The sequence below is a fragment of the Hyla sarda genome, chromosome 2 (assembly GCF_029499605.1).
Source record: "Hyla sarda isolate aHylSar1 chromosome 2, aHylSar1.hap1, whole genome shotgun sequence".
Classification (NCBI taxonomy): Eukaryota; Metazoa; Chordata; class Amphibia; order Anura; family Hylidae; genus Hyla; species Hyla sarda.
Window position 1 is genome coordinate 421,904,923 of NC_079190.1, and position 26,095 is coordinate 421,931,017.

At 43.6% G+C, this 26,095-nt stretch overlaps 1 protein-coding gene across 4 annotated transcripts in view; it reads left to right on the plus strand.

The window, feature by feature from the left end:
• Window positions 1-26,095, plus strand: part of BCOR (BCL6 corepressor) — a 235,085-nt gene that overhangs the window by 56,299 nt on the left and 152,691 nt on the right. For 3 of the 4 annotated variants that reach the window (XM_056558900.1, XM_056558902.1, XM_056558901.1), the window contains exon 3: window positions 20,180-20,232. The gene's annotated coding sequence lies outside the window, so the exon portion shown is untranslated. Of the gene's footprint in view, window positions 1-15,523; window positions 16,574-20,179; window positions 20,233-26,095 lie in introns of those variants that run through there. The other variant, XM_056558903.1, reaches the window with a different exon arrangement.

A 26,095-nucleotide genomic window follows, 5' to 3' on the forward strand; every position in this document is an offset into this window, starting at 1 on the left:
CTGGGGCAATGAAATAGGGACTTTTGTATTAAGGCTGCAGTCACACCACGTTTTTGCAATACAGTTCCCGTATCAGGTTTTTGATGAAAAACGGATTCCTCAAAACCAGACTAAACTGTATCAAAACATGTGTACAAATTTCAGTTAAAAACCGTATACAGTTTGAAAAATTTCCGGTTGTATCAGATACGTTTTTAACTTTTCACTCAATTTTGAATAAAGTTTCACTTGTTTGATTGAAATTCCTAGAAAAGAAAATGTGCAAAGTCAAAAACCGTACGCACATACGGTTCTGGACAGTTCCCATTGACTCCCATATTTAAAAAAAAAACGTATACGGTTTAATACAGTTTTTCACCCAGACCAAAAACAGTGGTAGGCTACTGTTTTGGGTACGGGGAAAAAAACTGATAAAACCGTACAGGATGCCAAACGGACACAACCTGATGCATCTTTTGGCATACAGTTTTCAATGGAGAGTCAATACATACGGTTTTCAATACGGTTCCCTACGGTTTTCACATTGAAAACGTATACAGGAACTGTATTGCAAAAACGTGGTGTGAATGCCCCCACAGAAAAGGCCTAGATTTTAACCATTATTCTACCTGGACTTGTGTTATACCATAATGGTTGAGCTGTACTGCTGGCGGCATTCTATATTTCTGGATGACAAATGTCGTTAAGCCGTACCGCACAACTGGAAGTGGTGAGAGGCAGTAAGGGGAAGTGTATGGTATCGGTGACTGACAAGGCTTTCCATGCAATGCCGGGTAGGCCTGGCGTCTATTTTTAGATTTGTTTTTTAGACAGCAAACTGTCACGTAGGAACAGCAGAAATCTCACACTGACACGGGAAATGCTGTTGACTATAGAGAAGTTGGCACAGCCTGGATGCTGCGGCAGGTGGGCTAAAGGGGATCCCTTGTAAGGGAGGTCGCCAGCTGCAACTCAAGCACCAAGAGCAGACACAAGGCTGGTGCTGTTGCTGAGCTCTCACTGTGAATTGTTAGCCTGGATTTAACTATGTGGTAAGGAGAGAATGTGAAGGCTGTTTACAGCTAGTGCAAATAATGTGACAGCTGTTAGATTGCGGGCAGCCCTCACCACTCTCCTGCGCTTACACAAAGCTCTGATTATGGGAGACACACAAGCGGGACTTACCAGAGCCTGGCAAAAGATAGATGGGGCTCGGATTGTGGATCTGCACAGACGGAACACCACTGAATCAAAGCTCTGTTTTATCCTACGCTCCCCTCTGTGGTAATCAATATGCCGGTGTATGACCACAGGTTGACTATAAAGCAAGCAGGTGCCCCAGAGGCTGTGCCACAGTGGGCATGTTTGCTGCATCCTCAGAATGGCTTCTGTACCATCCGAGCCAAGTCTTTTAAACTGAGTCTAAGCGCTCATGCACATGGCCTTATGATGGCTTAATTGGTAACTCTCATTAAAATGAATTTTTGCTATTGCACTCCTTATGGTACATGAAAAATATTTCTAATATACTTTGTTTAAAAAAAAAATAATGAAGTTTTCTATGTTTTATCTGTGCTTAAAAAAAGCTCAAGAGCACATTTTCCCCCATCTCATACACAGACTTAGGACCAAAGCCCAAACAGAGAAAGTGCAGCCTGGAGTGCTAAGGGGGGTGTGTCCAGCCTCATCCAATCATAGCTCCTCTCACACTTAACTGCCATATGCTGTTGGTTGGACACCCCCCCCCCCCTCAGCACTCCAGGCTGCACTTCCTGTGTTTGGGCTTTGGTCCAAAGTCTGTGTATTTCATTTTTTTTTAAAACAAAGTATATTAGAAATATTTTTTATTTACGATAAGGAGTGCAATTGCAAAAAATAGTTTTAATGAGAGTGCCCATTTAATTTTGTGCAGAACATTAATAGGGCTGCTCTAGGGGTCTCTCCTTTATGAATCAGAAAGAACGCTTTGGTATTCAGGGGTCTCCAACCTGCAGACCTCCAGATGTTGCAAAACTACAACTCCCAGCAGGCCCGGACAGCCGTTGGCTGTCCGGGCCTGCTGGGAGTTGTAGTTTTGCAACATCTGGAGGTCCGCAGGTTGAAGACGACTGTCGGTATTTCATCAGACTATGTACAGAGTTAGGCTGGGTTCACATCCAGTGTCTGGCTCAGTGATCCCAGCCTAAAACTCATCACAACTGATGCCGCAACTGATGACAACATGCATCAGTTATTTAGGATAGGGGATAGGATAGGGGAACGCAGCACGATATGTTCCCCTATCTGGCGTGTCGACCCATCCTGCATCCAACTTGAGACGCTGGATGAATGTGAAGTGCCCCATTGAAATGAATGGGTTCAGTTCTAGCATCAGTTTTCCTGCAGTGCTTTTTAGCAAGCAACAGAGAGAAAAGATGACTGATACCGGACATGGATGAGGACATGGATGTGGATGAGCCCTTATTTTCCTCTAAAACTATCATGGCCCCCTTGCAATGCTGTGCAGGATTCACGTACAAGTCTCTGCCATGTGCCAAAGGCCAAGCCTTTATTTCTAATGCACAAAATATTTAAAAAAATATTCAAAATTATAAAACAGCAAACTCATCTTTGGCGTTTTTCTGCAGTTTTGGGCTCAGTGGCAGTTTTCCAAGATTGCAGTAATGTTGAGACTATTGCATTTTATTAAGCAAAATCTTGGCGTTTCTCTCCCATAGTCTATGGGGGAAAAAATGCCTTAAAAAGGCCATGTGGATTTAACATTGGCATTTCTTCTGCCTTTTTTTCCTCATTTCTTTAATAGAAATCCTTGAGTCACATGACAAAAGAATCAATTGTCATGATAAAAGTGCAGGGGAAAAAAAAACTAAACTTCTAACCCAATATTTTTGAAAAAGAATAAAAAAAAAAAAAGCCACAAAAATTGCATCTTCGGAGTGCAAGATAACACTGTGGCATTTTTGTTTCTCAGGTTAAGAAAAACACCAGAAAAAGTGGAAACTGAGCCACAACGAGGTTTTAAGTGACAATGGCGCACATATTATAACCTGATACCGTTGTACACTCGACTACAGAAGTAGATATCCTGGACGTAGATTCGATCTGTAGCGGCATCTGTACTGGCGCCAGGACCGCTCGGAGATGTGCCGTCTCAATAGACAGCAATGCATTTCAGAGCAGATTCTGCCAAAAGAATGAACATGTTAATTTTTGCAGAGTCTGGGATCCAGAATTTCTGCAACGGAAGGCACAATGTGAATGTTGCAGCAGAATCCCATTGAAAACAATAGAAAACTGCTGCGTCGTAATTTTAAATCGGAATTCTGCTCGGACAATACGCAGTGTGAAAAAGTCCTTATTATACAATCATATTCTCTAATAAAATCATAATTGAAATAAAAACATCAATACAAAGCCACTTGTAAGTATAAAAGTGACAATATACATGGCCCATCTCTTTCTATTATTTATTGAATAGATCATAGAGTTGATCATTTAAAACTAGACACAGGGGAAGGAGTCCCATCTGCCCTGGAGATATACATACTTCAGGGATACCACAGAATAATGGGGCATACATCCAAGTGAAATGCAATGGAGATTTACAGGCTGCACAGACCTGCGGGGGAGAATTTACCAAACCTTGTACGCCAGTTCTCCCTCCTTTGTGTCACTTGCGCCACTTTTCTAATAAATGAGTGGGGCTTAACAGAAGGAAGTGCGGCCTTCTGCAGCCTAACTCATTTACACTAATTCATGCCAGAAAATTTATGTGAATCAGAGCAGAAATATACCATATTTTTCGCCGTATAAGGCGCACTTTTTCTTCCCCAAAACTGGGGGGGGAAAGTTGGTGCGCCTTATACAGCAAATACACATTAAAACCGGCGGTCCCTGCGGCTAATACAGGACATCACCGATCGCGGTGATGCCCTGTATTAAACCTTCAGATGCAGCGATCAAAGCTGACCGCCGCGTCTGAAGCGAAAGTGATACTAACCCGGCTGCTCAGTCGGGCTGTTCGTGACCGCGGCGTCACAAACAGCTTACAGGACACCGGGAGGGACCTTACCTACCTCCTCGGTGTCTGCTCCGTGCCGGGATCCCCTGCATGACCGGCGCTCTCCTTTGTCGTCATCATCTCGTAGCGCACGCCATCCCGTCATCCAATAGGAGCGACATGCGTAACGACGTGATGGCGGCGACGGAGAGCATGGATAGCGGGCAGCAGAGACGTTCCGGAGCGACGGGGACACCCCGGGGACGCGGCGACAGCGATGGAGGGCGACATCCAGGGCAGCGGTAACGGGTCCGGAGCGGCGGGGACACGTGAGTACTACCTCCTATACCAGTGGTCTTAAACCTGCGGACCTCCTAATGTTGAAAAACTACAACTCCCAGCATGCCCGGACAGCCAATGGCTGTCCGGGCATGCTGGGAGTTGTAGTTTTGCAACATCTGAAGGTCCGCAGGTTGAAGATCCCTGTCCTATACTTTACATTGTATTTGGTTCAGAATCTTTATTTTCTAGATTTTTATGCTTTAAAATTGGGTGCGTCTTATATGCCGGAGCTTCTTATATGACGAAAAATACGGTACTTCAACTATTAGGTGGTGCAGGGGCAGTCAAATATATTCCAAATTTATTAAGAACACCGTCCCACTTAATAATTCTGGAACTTCTTACTTCAACCTGTTTTAACTTAACCGAGTGGAGTCAGGGTGCTATAAAAAACAAAGCATACTCACCTGCCCCTCTCCCCTTTTCCAATGGCTTCAAGTAACTGTTTCTCCATACTTTTACTGATGTGTCAACCCTGCAGAAGATGTACCCTCACTGGCTGAGGTAGGTCACTGCTGTGGCCAGTGGTTGGCTGAGCAGACTTACAGGATCAACACCTCAGAGTAAGTGGTGAGAAGTGTTGAGCAGCAAGTGAAGCTGTTGAAATGGCAACAGTGGGAAATCAGGGCAGGTGAGTATCCTTTGTTTTTTATATTTATATGATACCATGAATTCATAATGAAGAAAAAACAAACTAACTGGAATACCCCTTTAAAACCAGCATGTAAAATAACAGTCTTTAATGGGTTGCTCCCTTTGTGTTATACTTTAAATATTTTTCTACCTTAACATGGGAAATTCATTATTTGTTAGAATATCATAGATAAAACCTAACCAAACAGATTTTGAAGCCCAACTAGGTCTCTGAAATGGGCTGCCTGTTATCTAAGGTCAACACACTGCCTGAGAGATAACAAAATGACCAGGTCAGCGAGCAGGGCATGCACTGCTGGGTCATATATGTTGCCTCCCCATTAAATGAATCTTCTAAAATCAGACATTACTGTGTATACTAGAGCCAAGACTAAAAAGGGAGAATTGCTTAAGGGGTACTACCCTGGAAAACATATATATATATATATATATATATATATATATATATATATATATATATTTTTTTTTTTTTTTTTTTTATCAACTTGTGCCAGAAAGTTAAACAGATTTGTAAATTACTTCTATTAAAAAATCTTAATCCTTCCAGTACTTATCAGCTTCTGTATGCTACAGAGGAAGTTCTTTTCTTTTTGAATTTCCTTTCTGTCTGACCACAGTGCTCTCTGCTGACACCTCTGTCCATTTTAGGAACTGTCCGGAGCAGGATAGGTTTACTATGGAGATTTTATCCTACTCTGGAGAATTCCTAAAATGGACACAGGTGTCAGCGGAGAGCACTGTGGTCAGACAAAAGGGAAATTCAAAAAGAAAAGAACTTCCTCTGGAACATACAGCAGATGATACGTACTGGAAGTTACAAATCTGTTTAATTTTCTGGCACAAGTTGATTTAAAAAAATATATATTTTCCAGTGGAGTACCCCTTTAAAGGTTTGCTGCCCACACACAGTCCTCCCACCTTTCACAATACAATTCTACGAGATATGTTGATTAATATTTGCAGTATATGAACAACTGTTCCAATTGATAGCTGCCAGTACATCTTTAGAACCCCATTTGGTTTGGAAAGGGTTGTACATGGCACACTCTGACCAGTCCGTGATGTTGGTTCGATAGAGTGTCATGTCAGACTGCTGAGAGTCTATTTTTATCTTGCTCCCTAGGGAGAGGTGTGTAACAGCTGAGCTGTCTACACATAATATATTTGCGTGCATGTGTGTACGGAAAGTGTAAGAAGACGTGAAGAGAGCCATTCCCTTTCAAACCTTCAGCAAAACATCAGGAGACAGGCACACCCATTCAGATGGGAAGCAGAAGCGCACTTAACCCTGTGTGTGCATCCTCTGTCTGCAGAACATACAGGCGTGTTATGTGCACTATTCTAAGGAGCTGCTGGTAAAAATTCATTACCTTTGTAACCGATTGAGAATGACAATTTTGCTGACAGACAAATTGAATTTTCACCTTAAAAACTAATTAAAAATATAGCACCTATTAAAAATCCTCTACTCCGGGAATAGTGCTAACACTTTCCGGTAGATAAGACCTGTATTAAACTTTTTGTAAACTTTTCTACATGAAAACACTAGTTAGACATTACATTCAGATACACCTGCTGACAATAGAATAGTTCTAGTGGGCCAAAGACATTAGATTATCAGTAGAGCCCCCATACTAGGCTGGGTCAGCCCGAACCATCTAATGGCTATGTAACCAATGGACTTTTCCTATGAGTCTGGAATTACATATGCAGTTTTCGATGCAGTTTTTTTGACCCAAACATAACAGTAGATAAGAAAAATAAGATCCGTCTTTCCTTTATACTTCTTTCTGTTTGCATTTACCTCTGGTTAGGCCTACAAAAGCTTAAAGTGGTACTCCACCCCTAGACATCTAAACCCCTATCCAAAGCATAGGGGATAAGAAGTCTGATTGCGGGGGTCCCGCTGCTGGGGACCCCCGTGATCTCGGCTGCAGCACCCAAGACATTCGGTGCACGGAGCGAACTTTGCTCTGTGCCGGATGACTGGCGAAGCGGGGCGGAGGCTTGTGACGCTCTAAGCAAATGCCAGGTGCAGCAGGGAGATTCCGGGGGTCCCCAGCAATCAGACATCTTATCCCCTATGCTTTGGATAGGGGATAAGATGTCTAGGGGCAGAGTACCCCTTTAATAATTGCCCAGAGTCAGACTATGTTCAGTCCATTATTGTGTGATTCCACCCTTTTTATGTATCGGGACTATGAATAGGCCATCGGGTTTGGCACCACTTAGGAGAGGACACCATGTATAATCTAGAATACTGTCAGTGTTCTCTTCCTTTATAGGTGTACAGCCAAATAGACACTTTGTCTAGATGGGTCATTACACCATAGTTTTTGGTGTCCATATAGCAATTTTGTGTGCTTGAGATGCACTGTGAACGGTTAACAGTCTCCTGTAGCAAGATTTGGGTGAAGAGAGTGGGCGCTGAAGGTGCCTATGTAGCATTCCGAAGAGCTTGTCCAGGCCCTATATACAGTCATAACCGTAAATGTTGGCACCCCTGAAATTTTTCAAGAAATTTAAGTATTTCTCACAGAAAAGGATTGCAGTAACACATGTTTTGCTATACACATGTTTATTCCCTTTGTGTGTATTGGAACTAAACCCAAAGGGAGGAAAAAAAGCAAATTGGACATAATGTCACACCAAACTCCAAAAATGGTCTGGACAAAATTATTGGCACCCTTAACTTAATATTTAGTTGCACACCCTTTGGAACAAATAACTAAAATCAGTCGCTTCCTATAACCATTAATAAGCTTCTTAGACCTCTCAGCCAGAATGTTGAACCACTCTTCCTTTGCAAATTGCTCCAGGTCTCTCTTATTGGAAGGGCACCTTTTCCCAACAGCAATTTTAAGATCTCTCCACAGGTGTTCAATGGGATTTAGATCTGGACTCATTGATGGCCACTTCAGAACTCTCCAGCGCTTTGTTACCATCCATTTCTGGATGCTTTTTGACATATGTTTGGGGTCATTGTCCTGCTATAAGACCCAAGATCTCGGACGAAAACCCAGCTTTGGGCTTTACAGTGCGACCCAAAATCCGTTGGTAATCCTCAGATCTCATGATGCCTTGCACACATTCAAGGCACCCAGTGCCAGAGGCAGAAAAACAACCCCAAAACATCATTGAATCTCCACCATATTTCATTGTAGGTACTGTGTTCCTTTCTTTGTAAGCCTCATTCCATTTTCGGTAAACAGTAGAATGATGTGCTTTACAAAAAAGCTCTATCTTGGTCTCATCTGTCCACAAGACATTTTCCCAGAAGGATTTTGGCTTATTCAAGTTCATTTTGACAAAATGTAGTCTTGCTTTTATGTCTCTGTGTCAGCAGTGGGGTCCTCCTGGGTCTCCTGCCATAGCGTTTCATTTAAATGTCAACGGATAGTTTGCACTGACACTGATGCCCCTGAGCCTGCAGGACAGCTTGAATATCTTTGGAACTTGTTTGGGGCTGCTTATCCACCATCCAGACCATCCTGTGTTGACACCTTTTATCAATTTTTCACTTCCGTCCACGCCCAGGGAGATTAGCTACAGTGCCATGGGTTGAAAACTTCTTGATAATGTTGCGCACTGTGGACACTAGATCTCTGGAGGTGGACTTGTAACCTTGAGATTGTTGATATTTTTCCACAATTTTGATTTTCAAGTCCTCAGACAGTTTTCTTCTCCTCTTTCTGTTGTCCATGCTTAGTGTGGCAGACACAGACGCACAATGCAAATACTAAGTGAACTTCTCTCCTTTTTATCTGCTTTCAGGTGTGATTTTTATATTGCCAACACCTGTTACGTGTCCCAGATGAGTTTAAAGGAGCATCACATGCTTGAAACAATCATATTTTTCCACAATTTTGAAATTGTCTAGACCATTTTTGGAGTTTGGTGTGACATTATGTCCAATTTGCTTTTTTTCCTCCCTTTTTTTGGTTTAGTTCCAATACACACAAAGGGAATAAAAGTGTTTATAGCAAAACATGTGTTACTGCAATCCTCTTCTGTAAAAAATACTTAATTTTGCCAAAAAATGTCAGGTGTGCCAACATTTATGGCCATGACTGTATACTATAGGTATCACACAGACAGGTGTGACTTGATCAATTCATGTAAATTATATGTAGATTATTCCAAACAGTGAGAAGGATGGTGAGGATCCACACATGCATGAAGGTCTAAAGAGGACTGTAGACATTAAAGGGGTATCCACATCTTGCTAAAGATGGCTTCTTGGCCTGCATTCGGCTGCTGAACGCTACTGGGAAGTCAAAAGCTGCCTATCTGGCTGTCATTTGAAATATGTATAACGCCTGTTGACTTTAGTGGGAGTTGTATAGATGGTGTAGCACAGGGAGCTACGCTACTCTACTCTAGGAGTTACATAAACAGCATATAAAAAGGCAACTCCCATTAATGTCAATGGGAGTTATGTAAATTGCATATCTCCAGGAGCCACAAACTGAAAAGTAAAGTAAGCTGAACCTGATGAGACAGGATGACCCTTCCCCAAAAGATAAGGAAGAGAGAAACAAATATCAGGCATGTGGAATGTCGCTGTCCGATCCTTTAATCTTTAAAGGGGTACTCCACTGCAACAGTGTTCGTAACATTTTGCTCCGAACGCTGGGTGCGGGCTGCGGGGGTCGTGACGTCATGGCCACGCCCCAAGTAATGTCACGCCACGCCCTCTCAATGCAAGTCTATGGGAGGGGGCGCACTGCGCCCCCTCCCATAGACTTGCATTGATGGGGCGTGGTGTGACATCACGAGGGGCAGTGGACGCTGGGGCAGTGGAGTACCCCTTTAAGTTAAGCCACCACTAGAGGTGTCTGAAAATAGTTTATTCCTATGTCCCCACAGAAAACATGCAGGCTAGGGCAAACTAAGCATACATGTGGATGGGAGGAATAGCTCTTATTTACACATCCTATAGGTGCAGCTTCCAATCACTGATTTTTTGGGGGCTCATATTTTACTTAGGGCTGACCATATCTCTCCAATGTAGCATATACAGATGACAGATTGCATCTAATGCTACATTGTAGATGTAGACAAAGCAAATGTCAGGTGTGTGAAGGTATGGTAAAACACTCAAGCATGACAAGGTGCCCTTTCCCTATTGGGACACGAATGTCTTGTTTACATGAAATAGTGCTTTTTTGTGTCACAAGACATTAGATTGATTTTGTTGTATTCCACTATTTTCTCAGGGATCTGCTGTCAATCTAATGACTCTCTCTGCTGTCAGACATCTTCAGGCATCCGTTCTCAGTGGGGAGAAAATAGATCGTCTGGGAGGGATTGTCTCCAGCCTGATGTTTTCTCTGAAGATAAGTAGCACTTGGGATACCTGGCAGTGACTCACATTCTGCCCATTAAAGTCCGAGGGCCCCCTGGCAACACGTCAGGCTATACGCCAGTCTTCCTTTTTTACAGGACATATAGCCCGATGTGAACCAGAAACCACATGTGAACATAGCGTAGTAATAAATATGATCATTAAAGGGGTACTCTGGTGAAAACCTTTTTTCTTTTAAATCAACTGGTGGCAGAAAGTTAAACATATTTGTAAATTACTTCTATTAAAAAATCTTAATCCTTCCTGTACTTATTAGCTGCTGAATACTACAGAGGAAATTCTTTTCTTTTTGGAATGCTCTCTGATGACATCACGAGCACAGTTCTCTCTGCTGACGTTATTATAATAATAATAACACTTTATTTATTGTTGTCCTTAGAGGGATTTGAACCCAAGTCCCCAGCACTGCAAGGCTGCTAACCACTGAGCCACCATGCTGCCCTTAGCATACATCTGCTATGCATGGTTACTAAAATGGACAGAGATGTCAGCAGAGAGCACTGTGCTCGTGATGTCATCAGTGTTCCATAAAGAAAGGAATTTCCTCTGTAGCATTCAGCAGCTAATAAGTACTGGAAGGATTAAGATTTTTCAATAGAAGTAATTTACAAATATGTTTAACTTTCTGCCACCAGTTGATTTAAAAGAAAAAAGGAGTACCCCTTTAAGGCCATGTGATCACTATTATATTGGCATTCACCAATAGCAAGGAGCAGATAGGCTTCTGATCTGGGATTCTGTGTTGTGTGGTCTCCTGTGTTTTTCTTTATATGCTTTACCGCATTGTTGTAGTCATTTTACAATTCATTCCAGTCATACTATAATGGTGCGGTATTTTCAGCTGGCAACAATAGAGTTAATCATGCAATCCGTTTTTTTTTAAGCGTCTCTTTAATCCTCCCACTGAACAGATCTCGGAATAGCTAATCTATGTGCGCTCCCGGAAGCCTCTGGGTTATAACTTTCCTTCCTTCCCTTTGAGCTTTCTTTTCAGCTTGATTCATTTCACATTGCCTGTATGATTTGGAATTGCAGGTGCCTTTTTTTCAGGAGCCTTAAATTATTTTGTCTCATTGTGGCCATATTTGTGTTAGTGCGCAGCTAATTGCACATACTGAGAACCCAGGGTCTTGTAGACCAAACTGAAATAGCTTTTAATTGGTCTTTTAACAGTTGGCAGCAGTTGGTATACTGTAATTGCTAGTGGCAAGGCTTTCTATTAATGCTGACCAAATACTAGCATGCGTGGCTTCAGCCGAAAACTATAGAAGCGCTGTGCGTGGAGGAGTAGAAAAGTCTCCCCCTAAATAGCGCTCATTTTCTCTACCGTGACATTATGATCTGCTGGGTCCCTTGAACGGCAGACCTTGACCCCAAGCATAGGTTTGTGGTCATGTGGTTTAATCAAAGGATCACCTCGTATATTAGGGAATTGCATTATCAGCGACATCATCAATTCTCTTATATCCTTCTAGTCCTCAGATTGATCCCTTTACTATCAGGAGTGATTCAGGTAATAGAGGAGAGAGACCGAAGGGAAATCAAATTCTGTTTATGGCGCCTGTATTCTGTCAGTAGAGAGGGTAGATGGGCTGTCGTGATGACCATCAGCATAATTCAGCAAGCCCTCTGCATTGACAGCTGCTAAAAGTGCATGGGTGAGCAGCTCCGGGGTCTTTGACGTTTCTAGGGTTGTCCCATAGTGCACAAGGGGGATGTTTGAGTAACAGAAATCTAGAAGGGAATTCTCTCATTGTATGTTATTACAGGTCAAGACTTTATAGAAAATTATCTGACTTAAGGTCCCTTTACACCTGCCGATTAATATTATTATCGCCACAAATCGCGTACTGTAAACAGAAGATGTGCGGCCCACAATGATGAATTTAAAGGACCGCACAAAGGATTCAGCAATTGTTTGTATGCACGGTCTGCAATGATCAAGCTGTGTAAAGGCTCTTCAAATATATGCGGATTTGCTAGATCGGTGCTTGCTAGAGCGGCACAGGCACATTTCCTCTCGCCATGCTTGCTGAGGATTTAAAGGAGTAGTCCAGTGGTGACCCAGTGGTGAACAACTTATACCCTATCCTAAGGATAGGGGATAAGTTTGAGATTGCTGGGGGTCCGACCGCTGGGGCCCCCTGTGATCTCCTGTACGGAGCCCCGACAGCCCGCGGGAAGAGGGCGTGTCGACCTTCGCACGAAGCGGCGGCCGACACGCCCCCTCAATACAACTCTATGGCAGAGCCGAAGCGCTGCCTTCGGCAATCTCCGGCTCTGCCATCGAGATGTATTGAGGGGGTGTGTCGGCCGCCGCTTCGTGCGGTGGTCGACACCTGCTATCTGGCCGGAGAGCCTGGCCCCCGTACAGAGAGATCGCAGGGGGCCCCAGCAGTCTCAAACTTATCCCCTATCCTTAGGATAGGGGATAAGTTTTTCACCACTGGACTACCCCTTTAAAGGGGTACTCCGGACAAATACATCTTATCCCCTATCCAAAGGATAGGGGATAAGATGTCTGAGTGCGGGGGGCCCACCGCTGGGACCCCCGTGATCTCCGTGCAGCACCCGCAGGGCTGCGTCTCCAGTCTAGGAAACCTCTTTTTTTCCTGGAATGGAGACGTGACATCACGCCAGGCCCCCTGCTGACGTCGCGACACTCCCCCTCCATTCATGGCAATGAGCGGGGGAGTGAGGTTTCCTAGACTGGAGACACAGCTCCACATAGAATTCGGGTGCTGCACGGAGATCACAGGGGGTCCCAACAGCGGGCCCCGCGATCATACATCTTATGCCCTATCCTTTGGAAAGGGGATAAGATGTATTTAGCCGGAATACCCCTTTAATCTCTTGGTGTTTATCTATCACCCAAGTGCAAGAAAAAAGTGCAAACCTGTTACACTCAAAAAAACGTGCACGAAGATGCGGTCCCATAGCAAAGCCCTTCTCCGAAAGGTGAGAGGCCACCCAACAAAACCCCCCTTCCCCTCTGGGCCAAAAGGCACTTGCAAGGGTCCAGGTTCAATTTCCCCTTTCGCCAAAGCTACTAGAGGACCACAAGTGCCCCCGGCATCAACCTAGGCGTTAGCTCAAGAATCAAAGCCGTATACCAATGGCATCCTGCCCGTGAAGGCATGCCCGGGGTTTGCATGTAAGAGCTGTGTTGTGTGCTCTGAGCCAATCACGTCTCCCCCCGGACACCCCCCTCACATCTCACAGCATGCATTCTCATAACTAAACTGAGGGAGAGATATTGCAGCTCCATCCCCCTCCTCCAACTTTTATTTAGTGCAGAAACAGTAATGCCCTGGTCTCCACACCAGAGTTTCCCACAGACATCCTCCTCTTGCCCTCGCCACACTCGTCTTCACCACCACCAGCCACAGGTAGTCAGTTGTCTGTGTAGTTGTAATTTAAGGGAATACAATTAAGTGCTTCTTAAATAGGGTTAGATTGTTCTTCAGGAGACTACAGTATTTGGTTTATAGGAGAAATGTGGCGAAAAACTTTTAACTCTCCCTGTGCCCTGAATGCAAAAACTAAAAATAAAAACTTTAACTCACCTTCCTACATTCCCCCTTCGGTGCTGCTCGGCTCCCTGATTTTTAGGCTCGGAATGTCAAACTGCGGTCAGTGGTGATAGGTGAGGTGGGACATCGCTGCAGCCGGTGATACGCTGACCGCAGTGTAATATTCCGAGCCTAAGAAGCAGGGAGCCGAGCAGCCCTGGAGGAACGGGACGCCGATATCAGCGGAACGTAGGAAGGTGAGTTGAATTTTTATTTTTATTTTTTTTTGTTTTTGCAGCCCGGACACAGGGAGAGTTAAAAGTGTATCAACGCATTTAAGGTTTTTTTTTTTTAGCACTTAGTAAGCCTGTTTTTGTCATACTCACCTGCCCCAATCCCACAGAGCTGCCGTTCCAACAGCTTCTGATCCCCACTTGTTACCACTTATTTCTGGTTCCTGTGATGCATCAAATACACAGGAACTACCCTGCTCAACCATTGGTTGAGGTGGGACAGCACAGGAAAGAGGAAGAAGCAGTGACATGTTGGGACCAGGAGCCATCAGAAAGGCAGCTGTGGGAAATTGAGGCAGGTGAGTATAATTATTATTATGTATTTTACACCATATATAATATATATATATATATATATATATATATATATATATATATATATATATATATTATCCTTGGACAGTTCCTTTAAACCAGCTACTATATAAAATATTGAGAGTTAAACACTTGTTTTTTGGGTAAAGTAGAAGATCCAGGTATGCACATGATGTCTGGGATCCATGGGAGGTGACAGCCAATTAGAGGTCCCTCAAAGTCCCGTTTTGAGATCTAAATAGGTGTCCTGCTCCACCACTACTGAACTGATTCCTGATTAATCTTTTACTGCTATTTCTGTCCTTAAATATTTAGATCACAATTGCACAGACAAGGACAGAGTGAGGCGTATGTGATGCACGGAGGGAAGATTTATAAAGGCTGAGGGATGTGTGTTATTCCACGATGCATCTTCAGTGTCTCTTAAAGCAATGGTGTGTTTCATGAGCCTGGGAGACGGGAATGAAACAATGAATTTGCTGTTCAAGGAAAAATATAGGTAGCTGGAAGGTGTAATTCTATGTGGGCCTGTTTGAGTGGGGAAGAGAATGTAAATGAAGAGGAAACTGATTATTTTAGAAATGTGTATTAGTCACTTGTTCCCCAGCTCCGAGGCAGACCTCATTTGTACATCTGCCAGCTTCTTTACATCTGTTCTGCTCCGCCACTGCACTTTTCAGCCTCGCCATACATGTACTTGTACTACCATATATAGAATATATATATATATATATATATATATATATATATATGACATGTACAGTAAACATTACTTTTAAAAGTGGCTTCGTTACAAGAGGCTGTTGTTATGCAGAATTGATGGTGTGTGGCTCAGTGCTCTTAACTGGGGACCCCCATAATCTCCGGGCCTGCAGCGGTGGCGTCTGGAACACGGAAGCTTGGAGCTTCCGCGTTCCTGACGTCACGCCCCCTCCATTCATGTCTATGGGAGGGGGCGTGACGGCTACTACGTAGCCGTCACGCCTCCTCCCATAGACATGAATTGAGGGGCGTGGCGACTGTAGTCGCCAGTCATCCGGCACGGAGTAGAGTTTGCTCCGTGACTGGGGTGCCACGCCGGAGTTCACAGGGGTCCCCAGTGGCGGGACCCGTGTGATCAGACATCTTATCCCCTATTCTTTGGATAGGGGATAAGAAGTTTTTCGGCAGAGTACCCCTTTAAAGAAGAGAGCCACCCCCTGTACCATACCTCACGCTATAGCCTTGTATCATCTTGGTACTTTCCAGCAGATGCTCCTGAAGATCTAACAACACCATAGGCTAAAAATAACCAAACAGCATATAGAAATGATATCTGAATGCATTACCTTCATGTGTTATTGCTAATTCATTACCATACCTTAAATGCAATCTGTTTTCTTTCCAGGCTGTTTGCTGGCTATTTAAGTGTACGTGCTGCAAAAACACCTATTGACAGAGTGTGTGTATGACCCACACCAGACTTTACAAGAAAATTAGATATGTCCACATCTATATGTCACTTTTATATGTTGGAATACCAGCAAAAATAGTATTCCAGTGTATACCGCAACGTGTCCATAGGGTAGAATTCTTTCCCACAAATAAAACATATACAGTACTGCCATGATTTGGTCTAGGGTTGCTATTGTCATTAAGGCTGTGTTCACACGGCGGAATTTACAAGCGGAATCTGCCAGAAAAATTCCGCTTGGAAATTCTGCTGCGGCAGTGTCTCATTGATTTTAATGGGATTCTACTGCCCTGTATACATGGCAGAATTTCTTTGGCAGAAATATCTGCAGAAGAACTCCAATTTCAGTGTCCGCTGAAGCAATGAACAGGTTCATTGTTGCCATCCATTGAGACTTCTAATCGGTCCTAATGCCACAGCCAGATGTAAGCTGCAAGTCAGTGTATATTTATCAAAAGCCATACCCATTTGTCGCTTTTTGTCTTTGTCTTTTTTTTTTTTTTTACTGAAATCTTGGCGTTTCTCTCCCATAGAATTCTATGATAAAAAAAAAGTCATAATAAACGCAATGTGGGTTTTGCATTGGCATTTTTGGCCTTCCTGGACACAGGAACAGGAGAAACTGTCAAAAGGAGAAAAAACTATTTCCACACAAAGGTAAAAACACTAAACAAAAATGCCAGAAAAAACACAGTGAAATGCAGTTGTGGATTTTCATGTGCTTTTTTCCCGCATTTATTTTTTTGGGCACTGACAAAAAAAAACAAGTGATAATCTATCCTAAGGCAGATTATAGATCTGAACTAGGCCTTAGGACCCAATTGCACAGGGTGATTTTCAGCCGAATATCGGCAAAGGTTCGTTCATTGGCTTATCTCACCTTCTAAACTGGTTAATAAAACATTGTTCGGTGACCACACATCTCACTGTGTTCTAGGCGTTGTACGGCCAACAATGTTGGAAGGAAAGCTGGATCATTTGTGAGGCCCGGCCCATACAAGAGTCAGGCCATGAACTATCCTCATTTATACACAGATAGCTGTCAGTCACTAAGAAGGACCACAGTACCTGCTAATTCCAGGTCTTTTTGAAGCTCTCCACAAGTGGTCCTTGGCTCTTGGACGTCTCTTCTGATTATTATTCTTACCCTTCTGTCAGAAATCTTGTGAGGAGAACCTGGTCGAGGCAAATTTATGGTGAAATTGTCTTTCCACTTCCGTATTATGGCCCCAACAGAGCTCACTGGATCATTCAGAAGCTTAGAAATGTGCCTGTAACAAACATCATTGTTATGTTTTACATCAATTAGCTTGTGAAGGTCTTTAGACAGCTCTTTGCTTTTACCAAGGGGCGTAGCTATAGGGGTAGCAGAGATTGCAGTTGCATCGGGGCCCTGGTGCCTAAATGGGCCCCAAAACACATCTGCCCCATAAGAAACCAGTATTATAATTGGCATATGGGGCCCTGTTGCAGTTTTTGCATCATAGGGGCCCAGAAAATACAAGTTACACCTCTGCTTTTACCCATCATGAGATGTGTCTTGTGTGACACCTTGGCCATGTAGGCCATTAGCTGTGACTGGGGCAGCTGATATTAATTTGTACTGACAAGGGGCTGGATTGCTTATTAACAACTGATAGATTTCAGCTGTTGTCTTGGCTTTCCGTGCCTTTTTGTACCTCCCTTTCTTTATGTGTTCAATATCTTTTCCCCTGTGTCTTTTCACATTATTACACATAGCATAATTTCTGAGCTTATTTGTTTTGATTTCTTTGTATGTATGGATTACTTGTGGTGTTACCAATATCTGGGGGAAATTTCATGTCAGTAGCACCTCAATTTAGTGAGAAAAATGGTGATGTGTTCAATACTTATTTCAGCTGTATATCAATCTGCTCCACTCCTCCTGATCTATGACATGATGCCAGCACACTGGACTGCATCTTTAGTGTGACAGGTTTCTGTTAAAGTAGTACTGCTGTGCTAGACACTTATTCCCTATCTGCAGGATAGGAGATAAGTGTCTGATCGCGGGGGTCCGACTGCTGGGATCCCCCGCGATCTCCTGTTCTGGGACCTAGATTGCTGCGGCTCTGCACGGCTAATACTTGTGTCGTTGACGACATGCACGCACTATGCAGCCCTATGGGAGAGACAAGGATACATGAACGCTGTATCTCAGCCTCTCCCATAGAGATACATGGAGGGGCATGTTGGCTGCGGCGTCATGCTGCTGCCGACATGCCTCTTGAATGGGAGAGCCACATAAGAGGGGCACCATACAGGGGATTGCGGGGGGAGGGGGTTCCAGCGTTCGGACCCCCCACATTCCGACCCCCCTGTGGATAGGGGATAAGTGTCTAGGGCTGCAGATCTCCTTTAACAATAGGGCAGCGTGCAGTCACCCTCCACAGAAAGGACTACTCGGTATGGAGCACACGCACTAAAAAGGGAAATGCACAATAGAATGTGCAGTTGTACTATAGGGTTTGTGAATAAGGCAGTGTTTTCCAAACAGTGTGTCTCCAGCTGTGGCAAAACTACAACTCTCAGCATGCCCAGACAGCCAAAAAAAAACTAAAAATAAGTTGTACTTTTGCAACAGCTGGAGGCACAACTGTTTAAAAAACACTACCATAATGTAATTGGACCCTAAGGGTAACCACACACACCTGGCTGTCTGGGCATGCTGGGAGTTGTAGTTTTGCAACAGCTGGAGACACAACTGTTTAAAAAACACAGTAGTAAGGTATCTGGATAATTGCATATACGTCTCCTACAACAGGATTCAGTCCTTACGTAAGTCACTATAATAGCGCCTTACTACATAAATACCAGACAACGTGTCATTACAGTGTCATACATTCATTCCTGGTACAAATTGGAATTTATTGGTCCCTACAAGCCTTCCAGGAGCTCAGGCAGCAGTGCAGCCGCCCCACATCAATCTCCTCTGCCGGGATGAGAGTCTCATGTTGGTATGCAGGGTATTTGTCTCGTCTGTCCTCAGAACATGGTCCTAGTGGTGCTGGGAATTACTGGGTGGTCTGTAACAAACCTGAGGCTGGGAGCCAGCAGTGTATTGGTTTCCTTAGCGGTGGATTCAGAAATATAAGATCATTTGCAGACCCTTAATGAGAAGCCTTAGTGGACCATGTCATTTGTTTAAGAATCCTTTTCATTGTAGGGTTCCCAGTACTCGGGAAAGGGGGTAAATCTCTTCAGATTGATAACTGAATATGTTTGGATTGTAGAGGGAAACTTATTATCCTATAAATCCTTTATTTTCACAGTAAATGGCTGCCATGTACTCACTACACTTCTCCGCCAGCAGATATTACGAGTTAGGCCCGTATGGGCCTGCGCCATCCTTATTGACAGCAATGTAGTCAGTGCAAAAATTCCACCATGTTCATTCATTTGGCCGGTTTAAAATCTGGCCGTGGAAATGCTTTTTTTGCCGTGGAAATGCTGCAGAATTTTGAAGCTAAATATCTGAGCAGAATTCTGCTTAGAAATTCTTTAGTGTTAATGGACCCTTATTGCTACAGGAAATGTCGTCTTAGACCAGGTTCACCTCCTGACAAAATTTCCACCGGTGGCAGCACCACGACTGTACGGACTGCATTGCCATCCCCATAGACGGCAATGCATTTCTGGGCGGATCTCCCGAAAGATCTACTCAGCAATGCATTGACGTCTGTGTAGATGGTGGAAATTCTGTCCGGTAATTCCACAGTGTCAGTAGATCAGTCAGTAAGGTCTGTCATTTCTGTCAAGAAAACAAAATACAGTCTACAGCTAGAAAGGAAAGAATCTTTTTTGGTGGCCAGGAAATGTGTTTTCAGAATATGACTTGTATGTAGTCTTTAAAGGGGTATACCAGAGGGAAAAAAGAACTATCCAGAGCATAAGCATATGCCCTCAGCAAACCTCTTCTGATCCAGACAGTTCCTGACATCAACAGAGGTGTCAGCAGAGAGCACTGTGGTCAGACTGGAAAGAACTACACAACTTCCTCTGGAGCATACAGCAGCTGATAAGTACTTGAAGGATTAAGATTTTGAAATAGAAGTCATTTACAAATGTGTACAACTTTCTGGCACCAGTTGATCTGAAAACATTTTTTCCCTCTGGAGTACATACCCCTTTAAAAATGGTTGAATTATTATTATTTTTGCTTGTTTGTTTTAATGTCACTATCTATAATAACAAATCTTGAAATCTTGCCACTGATAATCTGCCATTTCCTGTTCTTTACAGATTACTTCTGAGCAGTCATCTCATTGTCATCACAAGCAGGATTACTATGACAGGTGAGTCCTTCTTATAGATAACATGGGATCCCCCATTCACAAAAGTTGATGAACACAGCTCACCTCCTAACCCTAACAGTACAGGTCATAGAGCATGCTTATTCTACTGGCTCCTATGGTCCATGTTGCAGCTGTAAAGCATATTTCTAAATGCTGTAAATTACCACGCAGACAAGCTGCAGCCATAATAATATAGATAAAATAAAATGTGAATACGACTGACTATGTAACAGCATCTGGAAGTAAAATTTATATACCATATATACTTGAGTATAATCCGAGTTTTTCAGCACGATTTTTCATGCTGAAAACGCCCCCCCCTCCCCCTCTGCTTATACTTGCGTGAACTCTCCGCCTGTCAATCCCTTCTCAGTGACCTTCAACCTGCGGACCTCCAGATGTTGCAAAACTACAACTCCCAGCATGGGTGTTGTAGTTTTGAAACCTCTGGAGGTCCGCAGGTTGAAGACCACTGCGGCCTTCGTCATCATCTAGCCCCCCCCCACCCCTTTTGTTTTGTACTCACCTCTAGTGACGTTGCCTTGACGACGACGCACCGGGACGTTGCACATGAACGTCCCTGTGCATCGTTATCAAGGCAACATCACTAGTCCGGGGCCGGGCCTGAAGCGCGGAGAAGAGGGTCCCCCGGTGAAAATGGACAGCCCGCAACGACTAACCCTTCTCACCGGACGGTCCCTGCAGCATAGATGGCCCGGACAAAAGGGGGGTCTGGATGATGACGAAGGCCGCAGTGGTCTCCAACCTGCGGACCTCCATTTGGTTTCAAAACTACAACTCCCAGCATGCCCGGACAGCCATCGGCTGGGAGTTGTAGTTTTGCAACATCTGGAGGTCCGCAGGTTGAAGACCACTGATGAAGGGATTGACAGGCGGTGATGATGAAGGGGGGGGGATGATGACAGGGGTCTGGATGATTACATGGGGGGATGATGTATTTCCCACCCTAGGCTTATAGTCGAGTCAATAACTTTTCCTGGGTTTTTGGGGTGAAATTAGGGGCCTCGGCTTATATTCGGGTCGGCTTATACTCGAGTATATACAATATGTCATATATTCCCTTTAACAAATAAAAAATGGCAAATTTGACCATGGTAGGCAGCTAATTAGTCACTTTATGGCCAAATATAATGTAATGGACAACATTCCCATTTTTTATCTGAACTAATTTTATACACAGTCCTTTTTATCAGTTCTACGGCTTAGTGGCTAGATACATACATGCTATTGAGGATTGTCCATTCAGCGCATCCTCCTTACGGTGACTACAGTGAAATAAATGATGGTACATGAATCTAGCACCCGACAATCTTGAAAGTCTGAAAATCCAGCACTTATTTCCAGCAAGTAACCGTACAATTTTGTAAAATCTCATAGGACCAGAAGCAGAAGAATGTGTAGAGATAGATAACCAATAACTAGGATGATATAAAACATCTGAATAATAGATAAACTCATAGCTTTCATCCCTGATAAAGCTTTTTCCAAGATGACCTTCAGACACCTAGAACCCAGAATATCTGGTTGTGTATATATAAATTTTGTCTAGAAATTTGTAGAAAAATAAATATGCAATGAAATACGTAGAATTTTTAGTCCTTAAAGTATAAGACTTTTGATCTTGAGGATTTGTACTGCAAAATTGTTGCCTTCTCATTCCATTGATCCACTGTGTCCTGGAGTCAAACCTCTGGCTGAATAAATAACAATGGTTCATTCAGGAATGGAATTGATTTTAGGTTAGTGAATTACCAATTCAGAGGTTTAATCCATGGGAGCGCTCTCCCATTTTAAGTCGTTTCCCTGGGGGTGGATGCTGAATTGCCTAGAACAACCTTGGCAGAAAAACCAGCCCAGAGCACACAGTGGGTGCATTCTGCTTCATTCCAGTGGTTAATAGAGCCGTAACAGCATTAGGACATGATGTCACAATGGCTTGTCATTGATTCCATGGTCATGTGTTGTCCCTTTGGTGTTACACAATCATCACATTAGAAAAAAAATCTTCTTGGGAAATTGTGGTTACTGGAGGTTGCTAGACTAACCTTATAAATGTATCACTTCTGGGCAACAAAAAAACACACCACAAAAAAATAAGAATACCCTAATACACAACAGATTCTCCATGCAGCCAAGTCCAGCCTTTGTATTTTGTACTGCATATAAGAGATCATCAGCTGGTAATGAACCTGACCCCCTGGATGAGACTGTCCGTTCCATTTCTGCTTCTTTGCTTCCATATACGATTGCTTGGGCTTCTTTTGACCGGAGGCATTGTTTCCTGAATGAGTCATTGACTGTAGCCTGTTATTATTGAACATACAGGTCAATATGATGGCTCTTCTAGTATTTCTGGACAATTTTATGCTCTTTAGCGAACAGTTCTGGCTCTTTTGTAATTTCGACAAACTAAAGCTTTCCATAGTCGTTTTGGGTGGATTTTTCTTTTTTTTTTTCTCCAGTCTGATGGAAGAATCAGACATGTTTTGTTTTTCTGGTTGTACTCACCTTCCTCAGTCTTCATAGAATTAACATGTACCGTATATACTCGAGTATAAGCCGACCCGAGTATAAGCCGAGACCCCTAATTTCAACCCAAAATCCCAGGAAAAAAAAAAAAAAAAAAAGTTATTGACTCGAGTATAAGCCTAGGGTGGGAAATACATCATCCCCCCCTGTCATCATCCAGACCCCCGTCATTAACATCCTCATCATCATCACCGCCTGTCATCATCCAGACCCTCATCATCATCACCTGTCATCCCCTTGTCATCATCCCACACCCCCCCTTCATCATCCCCTTGTCATCATCCCCACCCCCCTTCATCATCATCCCACACACCCCCCTTCATCATCCCCACCCCCCTTCATCACCCCCTTGTCATCATCCCCACCCCCTTCATCATCCCCTTGTAATCATCCCACACCCCCCCTTCATCATCCCCTTGTCATCATCCCACACACCCCCCTTCATCATCCCACACCCCCCCTTCATCATCCCACACCCCCCCCCTCATCATCCTCTTGTCATCATCCGCCCGCAGTGGTCTTCAACCTGCGGACCTCCAGAGGTTTCAAAACTACAACTCCCAGCAAGCCCGGGTAGCCATCGGCTGTCCGGGCTTGCTGGGAGTTGTAGTTTTGAAACCTCCCGAGGTCCGCAGTTTGAAGACCACTGCGGCCTTCGACATCATCCAGCCCCCTCTCGCCCCCCTTTAGTTCTGTACAGTACTCACCTCCGCTCGGCGCTGGTCCGGTCCTGCAGGACTGTCCGGTGAGGAGATCGTCCGGTGGGATAGTGGTTCCGGGCTGCTATCTTCACTGTCATCAGAGAGCACTTAGACAGAAAAGAACAACCTTAACTTCAGAAGCTCATAAGTACTGAAAGGATTAAGATTTTTTTATCTTTATCTGTTTATCTGTTTAACTTTCTGGAGCCAGTTGATATATATATATAAAAATAAGTTTTTTCCTGGAATACCCCATTAAGGTTATATAAAGTGTGTCTCTGGCTGGTCTTCACCAAGGATGTTGCCTTCATCTGTAGCTGGCTAACACCCTCCATAACTAAAGCTGGCCAATAAGCAGATTATTTGTCAAAACAGTTATCACACATGTTGGATAGTTCTTCAGCGCAGATGGTCATTATTGCTGAAGCGTGGCTTCCAAAGTGTAAATATGGAGATAATTTCCTATGTGGGTAATGCAGGTGTGCAGATCAAGGCTACCAAACAGTGGGAAAATGATATTTATCCCAGTAAATTTCTTCATGGATATATGAAGACAAATGCTCTGTTGGGTGGTATTAAATGTGTCTCTAACATCACGTACACAACAATGCCAAATACTGCATCCTGCTTTGCTCAACTAAAACTTTACACACAGTACCAGGTCTTCTGAGCGTGTATGTGTTAGGGGTGTCAGGGGACTTGGCTAATAGACACAACAGCGCTCCAGAATAGGAATGAGGTAAATTAAAGGGGTTATCCAGGAAAAAAACTTTTTTATATATATATCAACTGGCTCCAGAAAGTTAAAACAGATTTGTAAGTTACTTCTATTAAAAAAATCTTAATCCTTTCAGTACTTATGAGCTTCTGAAGTTAAGGTTGTTCTTTTCTGTCTAAGTGCTCTCTGATGACAAGTGTCTCGGGAACCTCCCAGTTTAGAAGAGGTTTGCTATGGGGATTTGCTTCTAAACTGGGCGGTTCCCGAGACATGTGTCATCAGAGAGGACTTAGACAGAAAAGAACAACCTTAACTTCAGAAGCTCATAAGTACTGAAAGGATTGAGATTTTTTAATAGAAGTAATTTACAAATCTGTTTAACTTTCTGGAGCCAGTTGATATATAAAAAAAAGTTTTTTCCTGGATAACCCCTTTAATTTCTATAGCAAACCACATGTCTCACAGAGAGACTGACTCTCTCCAGGAAAAGAGGGTGTAAAACCCCTTATCTTTAAACCTCCCTACTAGTGTATATTGTGAAACATCACATTTATTGATATGCATTAGAACTTGTTCCATAGATCACAGTCCACTGATCAATATAACTTGCTTTCAGCTGAGAGTCTTGATAATAGGTGCCTATAGTACACACAAAAAAAATGGACTGGGATACTGATGATTTAGGGTAGGGCCACAAGTAGTGCATCCTCAGCATATTTGACGCTACATATGCGCTACTGTCCGTCCTCAGAGTATGCCTCCAGCTGTGCCTGTGTGCAGCATTCCGCCACCACGAGCAGACACAGAGGGAGCTGCGAGTCTCACGCGCATGTGCAGTGTACTACAGACCTCGCGGCCGCTCTCGGCCTAGCTCAGGGATCAGGAGGAGCGGGCGTGATGTCTGGAGAGATGCGCATCCGTGTGTGATTTGCAGCTTCCTCTGTGTCTACTGTGAGCAGGGCATACAGGAACATGTGGAGGCACACTCTAGTGACGGGCAGTAGCACATCTGCAGCGTCGACTACATTGCAGATGCATGTGTGACCCTACCCCAAGGGTTTAACTGTTCGCCTCCCCTATATGTTATATGGCACTAGCCACAGCATTTGCCTCTACACCTCTGATGACATGACTGGTGCCCCAAAACGTAGGGGAGGCAAACGGTTAATATTTTAAGTATCCCAGTCCATTTCTTAGTGTGTACTGCAGACGCCTATTATCAAGACTCTAGACTGAGAGCAAAGTTATATTGATCAGTGGATTGTGGTTTTAACTATTTGTGGAATATTAATAAATGTGCAGTTTTACAATATACACTAGTAAGGAGGTTCTAAGATAATGAGTTTTATACCCTGTAATCCCAGATAGAGCCAGTCTAGTCTAGGTTTGGTTTAGAAAAGGACATGGCTATGGCATGGCTAAATGGGATTGTGACTTTCGCGACACGTATGCCAATGTATACAAGCATAGACAGGTGCAGGCTTCATTCACTTCAGTGACCTGGCCCTTGGATAATTGAAGTCAATGGTATGATGTCTGTCTGTGCATATATATACATCGGCATCCCAATTTATCAGGTTGCAGACATGGACATGCCACGGAAGACACAACTGTAGAGTGGAACGGGCCTAAGATGGATAGGCGTAAATGTTTGATTGCAGGGGGTCCAACCAATGGGAGCCCCTGCAATTATAAGAACAGGGATCATGAGCACCCTGTCAAAATGAGTCAACAGTCATGCGTATGTACAGCTGTTTTAACCACTAAGGGACTAAGGAGAACATTGTATTTTTTCTCTGTTTCGTGAACATTGAAGGTCCCAATCATCTCTCAATGGGACTAAGAAATCATACATTTATCACCTATGTTGTGATAGGTGGTAAATGTTATTGGT